At 44.7% G+C, this 6764-nt stretch overlaps 1 non-coding gene across 1 annotated transcript; it reads left to right on the top strand.

The window, feature by feature from the left end:
- Window positions 1–5583: 5583 nt before the first annotated feature.
- Window positions 5584–5690, top strand: LOC112584045. Its single transcript, XR_003108404.2, has one exon. It is a non-coding gene; the product is annotated as a U6 spliceosomal RNA (small nuclear RNA).
- Window positions 5691–6764: the final 1074 nt, after the last annotated feature.

Here is a 6764-nt window from a genome sequence, read left to right as displayed (position 1 = left end):
CTCAGACATGGTCGATTTCTTGAACATTTCTTTGGTGCCAGGCGTTATCTTAGACACCGAGGAAGCACGTGGTGAGCAGAACACACAGGGACCCTCAATCCCCAAAGGCTTCATTCTGGTGTTGAAGCCTGGACTTAATGAAGTAGGTATTGTAAATTATAGTGGTGTTGGAAGAGGGGTGTGAAGGTTGACATCAGAACACCAGCAAGATGCAGGAAGGTGGAGAAGTCCTCCTAGGGTTGTTTGTGCTGGAATCCCAGGGATGAGCAGGACCCGATGCAGAAACAGGTGGGTGGGAAGCGGTGCTGGAGACTGCTCCAGGCAGAAGGAAGAATAACTGAGAACATCCAGTGGTGAGGACTGGTGGGAAGGTGATTTTGAGGGGATCTTGTGTGTTTAGGAAGCTGATAAATATCATATTTGGTGCTAAGAGAGCAGGCAGTGTCAGATGGTAGTGTTGAATGGACAGGTCACAGGGAGATAGTCAGGATCAAGCGGGCACCGATGGAGGGAACTCAGGGTACCCAGGATGGCATCTGCTGGCCCTCAGTGGAAGAGCATGGGGATGAACAGCTAGTTGGCCAGTAGGATGCTATTCAAGCCCAACTGTCAGCTCTTCCTGGCCTTTCTCCCTTCTAAAGTACGGTATACCAGTGGCAGTAGAAGTCACAAGAGTGAAGAGGAGATCCAGATTCTGCTAGTGATCAGAGTATGACCTTGGGGCACCTCACTCAGCATCTCTGAACCTCAGTTTCCTCTTAGCAAAGGATGACAGCAGTGTCTGCTCCCAGTGGCCCTGGAATTTAGGATGTTCTCGGGTCAGGGCTTCTGGTCAGTTCAGTTGCTTAGTCGTGTCCAATTCTTTGTGACCCCATGGACTGCAGCACACCAGGCTTCCCTGTCCATCACCAACTCCTGGAGCTTGCTCAAACTCATGTCCATCGAGTCAGCGATGCCATCCAACCATCTCATCCTCTGTGATCCCCTTCTCCTCCCCCCTTCAGTCTTTCCCAGCATCAGGGTCTCTTCCAATGAGTCAGTTCAATGCATCAGGTGCCCAAAGGATTGGGCTTCTGGTAGGATGCACTGAATGGAAGTTCTGTTCCTTTAACACTGTCCTCCCCCTGTCCCACCACCCTGGTATCCTTCCCTTCCTCTGCGTGGAGGCTCTGGCAGGAACCTGCTCTGCTGTTTGACTTTTTAAATTGCAGTATAATTGCTTTGCCTGGAAAATCCCATGGATGGAGGAGCCTGGTGGGCTGCAGTCCATGGGGTCGCGAAGAGTCGGACACGACTGAGCGACTTTCTTTCACTTTTCACTTTCATGCATTGGAGAAGGAAATGGCAACCCACTCCAGTGTTCTTGCCTGGAGAATCCCAGGGACGGGGGAGGCTGGTGGGCTTCCGTCTATGGGGTCGCACAGAGTCGGACACGACTGAAGTGGCTTAGCATAGCATAGCATAGCATAATTGCTTTACAATGTGTGTTAGTTTCTGCTGTACAACAACATGAATCAGCTATCTTGCTGTTTGACGTTACGGGAGATGCTCTTTTCCTGGGAGGGTCTTGCTCTGAGCCTGTGGAGTTAGACATGCAGCCTGGTGCGCTGCGTCCTGCCCCGTCCAGGTGAGCGGTCGCTCCTTCCTGGTGTGTCAGCCCCTCCTCTTTCTGGCCTCTCTAGGCCTCACTTACCCTCCTCCCCTCTCCCTGCTTCTGTGTGTCTCTCTTGGGAACACATTGCTGACGGACAGGCTAGATTGTACTTTCGATGTCAGTTTATTTCTCCTTTCTTCCTTTTTGGGGGAAGGTAGGGAAAAAGCTCCCCTTGTTCTTTGCGTTACTTGCACTGCCTCCCTGTGGGAAGTTGTGGTTCTGCAGCCCTCTGCTGTGCTTTTACTGATGAAATTGAATGACTGTGATGTGTTCCAGTTCCAAGCAAAAACTAAGAATTGCTGTGCTGGGACTTCCCGGGGGGTTCAGTGGCTAAGAATCCATGCTCACAATTCAGGGGGCCTGGGTCTGGTCCCTGCTCAGGGAACTAGATTCCACATGCCACAGCTGAAGATCCTACATGCCACAACAAAGACCCAGTGCTGCCAAGTAACCACATATTAAAAAAAAAAAAAAAAAGAATCACTGTGCATTTCCATAAGCTCCCTTGCTCTTTGCTTTTTTTCTTTATGAATGGCATGTCCCAAAGATGGGCTGCTTCTTCGGCCTGGATCTCAACATGAAGAAGATACATGAAGCAATGCTAGTCAGAGCCACCCGCAACTTGTAGCTGACTTGTAATGTGCGTGCAAGCTCAGTAGTGTCTGACTCTTGAGATCCCATGGACTGTAGCCCACCAGGCTCCTCTGTCAGTGGAATTTCCCAGACAAGAAGACTGGAGTGGGTTGCCTTTTCCTACTCCAGGAGATCTTCCCAACCCAGGGATAGAACCTGCGTCTCCAGTGTCTCCTGCATTGGCAGGTGGATTCTCTACCACTGAGCCATGTGGGAAACCCCAACATCCATCATAAGCGAGGAAATAAATCTTTGTTTTTGTAAGCCACTGAGATTTGTGGGAAGTTCCTATCGTGGTATTACCATGAGAAAAATGATTACCACAGCATTTTTTCTTCTTTCTGGAATGTTGCTGGCTTAGACTTTCCATCTCTACCAGGGTAATTTTTGGTACATTTCATTCTCCAGAGGAAAATGTGAGTTTACAATGGAGGAATCTTTTCATTTAGAATTACACATTTGTTTGCATGGCCTCTTGCTAAATAGAACAGTGACTTTAAATAATTTGCTTTCTCAGTTTATATTCCCCTTGTCATTACTTGTTCTCTCTAGTTGTGTTTTTTCTCCCTGCCCTCTCATTTTTTCTTGAGTAAGTTAGAAAGTGGCTTATCTCTCTTTTAAGTTTTTTTGAAGAAGTTAAAAAGTTTAAGAGCTTTATTGATATGCAATTCAATAAATAATATATAATATATATAATGCAATTCACCCATTCGAATTATACAGTTCAATGATTTTTTATGTTCAATATCCACTGAACCATGCAGTTATCACCACAACCAATTTTACATTTCATCACCCCTGAAATGAAGCCATACATTCCTTAGCACCCTGCACCAACTCACCCATCCCTTCCAGCCTTCAGTTCAGTTCATTTCAGTTCAGTCACTCAGTCGTGTCCGACTCTTTGCGATCCCATGAATTGCAGCACACCAGGCCTCCCTGTCCATCACCAACTCCTGGACTTCACTCAAATTCACGTCCATCGAGTCGGTGATGTCATCCAACCATCTCATCCTCTGTCGTCCCCTTTTCCTCCTGCCCCCAATCCCTCCCAACATCAGAGTCTTTTCCAATGAGTCAACTCTTCGCATGAGGTGGCCAAAGTACTGGAGTTTCAGCTTTAGCATCATTACTTCCAAAGAACACCCAGGACTGATCTCCTTCAGAATGGACTGGTTGGATCTCCTTGCAGTCCAAGAGACTCTCAAGAGTCTTCTCCAACACTACAGTTCAAAAGCATCAATTCTTCGGTGCTCAGCTTTCTTCACAGTCCAACTCTCACATCCATACATGATCACTGGAAAAACCATAGCCTTGACTAGACGGACCTTTGTTGGCAAAGTAATGTCTCTGCTTTTGGGAAATAGATGGGGAAACAGTGGAAACAGTGTCAGACTTGATTTTTCTGGGCTCCAAAATCACTACAGATGGTGACTGCAGCCATGAAATTAAAAGACGCTTACTCCTTGGAAGGAAAGTTATGACCAACCTAGATAGCATATTCAAAAGCAGAGACATTACTTTGCCAACAAAGGTCCGTCTAGTCAAGGCTATGGTTTTTCCTGTGGTCATGTATGGATGTGAGAGTTGGACTGTGAAGAAAGCTGAGCACTGAAGAATTTATGCTTTTGAACTGTAGTGTTGGAGAAGACTCTTGAGAGTCCCATGGACTGCAAGGAGATCCAACCAGTCCATTCTGAAGGAGATCAGTCCTGGGGTTTCTTTGGAAGGAATGATGCTAAAGCTGAAACTCCAGTACTTTGGCCACCTCATGCGAAGAGTTGACTCATTGGAAAAGTCTCTGATGCTGGGAGGGATTGGGGGCAAGAGGAGAAGGGGACAACTGAGGATGAGATGGCTGGATGGCATCACTGACTCGATGGACGTGAGTCTGAGTGAACTCCGGGAGTCGGTGATGGACAGGGAGGCCTGGCGTGCTGCGATTCATGGGGTCGCAAAGAGTCGGACACGACTGAGAGACTGATCTGTTCTGATCTAGGTTGGTCATAACTTTCCTTCCAAGGAGTAAGTGTCTTAATTTCATGGCTGCGGTCACCATCTACAGTGATTCTGAAGCCCCTAAGATAAAGTCTGACACTGTTTCCACTGTTTCCCCATCTATTTCCCATGAAGTGATGGGACCAGATGCCATGATCTTCGTTTTCTGAATCTTGAGCTTTAAGGCGACTTTTTCACTCTCCTCTTTCACTTTCATCAAGAGGCTTTTTAGTTCCTCCTCACTTTCTGCCATAAGGGTGGTGTCATTTGCATATCTGAGGTTATTGATATTTCTCCCGGCAATCTTGATTCCAGCTTGTGCTTCTTCCAGCCCAGCATTTCTCATGATGTACTCTGCATATAAGTTAAATAAGCAGGGTGACAATATACAGTCTTGACATACTGCTTTTCCTATTTGGAACCAGTCTGTTGTTCCATGTCCAGTTCTAACTGTTGCTCCCTGACCTGCATACAGGTTTCTCAAGAGGCAGGTCAGGTGGTCTGGTATTCCCATCTCTTTCAGAATGTTCCACAGTTTATTGTGATCCACACAGTCAAAGGCTTTGGCATAGTCAATAAAGCAGAAATAGATGTTTTTCTGGAACTCTCTTCCTTTTTCCATGATCCAGCAGATGTTGGCAATTTGATCTCTGGTTCCTCTGCCTTTTCTAAAACCAGCTTGAACATCTGGAAGTTCATGGTTCATGTATTGCTGAAGCCTGGTTTGGAGAATTTCGAGCATTACTTTACTAGTGTGCGCTCAATATGCCAGCAAATTTGACAATTCATTCCAATCCCAAAGATCCTTTTCAGTTTTGGTCTATTATGAATAATGCTGTGATGAACATTTGTGCACACGTTTTTGTGTGGACATATGTTTTCATTTCTCTTGGGTATATACCTGAGAGTGATATTGCTGGGTCATATGAAAATTCTTCGTTTAGCCTTTTGAGAAACTTCCAGACTGTTTTGCAAAGGGAAAGAACTATTTTACATTCCCATGAACAGTTTTTAAGCATCCCAATTTCTCCATATCTTTGACAACACTTGTTATCCTATTTATTGATTCTAGTCATCCTAGAGGATGTGACGTGCTATCTTGTGGTTTTGATATGTATTACCTTGAAGCCCAATGGTATTGAACATTTTTTGTATGCTTATTGCTCATTTGTATACCTTCTTTGGAGAAATGTCTATTAAGATCCTTTACTCATTTTAAATTTGGGTTAATTTTCTTTCTATTATTAAAAGAACTGTAATTGTTCTTTTTATATTCTAGATAAAAAAATCTCTGGTCAGTGCTCCCTTTGGCAGCGCATATAGTAAAATTGGAATCATACAGAGAAGATTATCATGACCCCTGTGCAAGGATGACACACAAATTTGTGAAATATTTCATATTTTTAAAAAGATATCTATCCAGTATGGCAAAATAAATTGAAAATTGGCATAGTATATCTTTGGAAAATGAAATATTATAAACTATTCTATTTATTCACGTATTCTTTAATTCCTAGATGATATATTAAGCACCTACTGTTTCTTCATTAATCCAGTAAATGTTTATTAAGCCCCCACAGAAAAATCTCTGATCAAATATATGATTGGCAAGAATTTCCTCCCATTCTGTGGATTGTCTTCTCACATTCTTAATGGTGTACAAATGCTTTAAAAATTGATGTACATTTACATATGGAAGGAAATATCCTAAAGGCAATCAGTCCTGAATATTCATTGCAAGGACTGATGCTGAAACTGAAACTCCAGTATTTTGGCCACCTGATGCGAAGAACTGACTCTTTTGAAAAGACCCTGATGCTGGGAAAAATTGAAGGCGGGAGGAGAAGGGGCGACAGAGGATGAGATGGTTGGATGGCATCACCGACTCAATGGACATGAGTTTGAGTAAACTCCGGGAATTGGTGATGGACAGGGAGGCCTGGCATGCTGCAATCCATGGGGTTGCAAAGAGTTGGACCCGACTGAGCCACTGAATTGAACTGAACTGAACTGAACATATGGAAGAGTCCCATGATTGTCCAGCTGAGCCTGTGAAAGGGAAAATAGATTTAATTTTGGAAGTATATTCAAAAGGTCACTTAGTGAACACAGCTAAGATAAAATCTGCAACCTCGTCTTTTTCAGCAACAAAGGTGATGTTTTTCCCTCCATCTGACTGACCGACTTCTTGTTTGACCTTCACTTGGTTTCACACATGGGACAGGAACAGGGTTTTCATGTACTGGACCTACCCAGGTACTGACATCACTTCCTACTCAAGTAGCTTTGTGTGCGTGCCTAGTCGCTCAGTCATGTCTGACTCTTTGTGACCCCATGGACTACAGCCCACCAGGCTTCTCTGTCCATGGGATGCTCCAGGCAAGAATGCTGGAGTGGGTTGTCATGCCCTCCTCCAGGAAATCTTCCTGACCCAGGGATTGAACCCAGGTCTCCTGTACTGCAAGCAGATTCTTTACTG

Source organism: Bubalus bubalis, chromosome 3 (assembly GCF_019923935.1).
Source record: "Bubalus bubalis isolate 160015118507 breed Murrah chromosome 3, NDDB_SH_1, whole genome shotgun sequence".
NCBI classification, from domain to species: Eukaryota; Metazoa; Chordata; class Mammalia; order Artiodactyla; family Bovidae; genus Bubalus; species Bubalus bubalis.
This window is presented reverse-complemented; position numbering and strand designations above follow the sequence as displayed.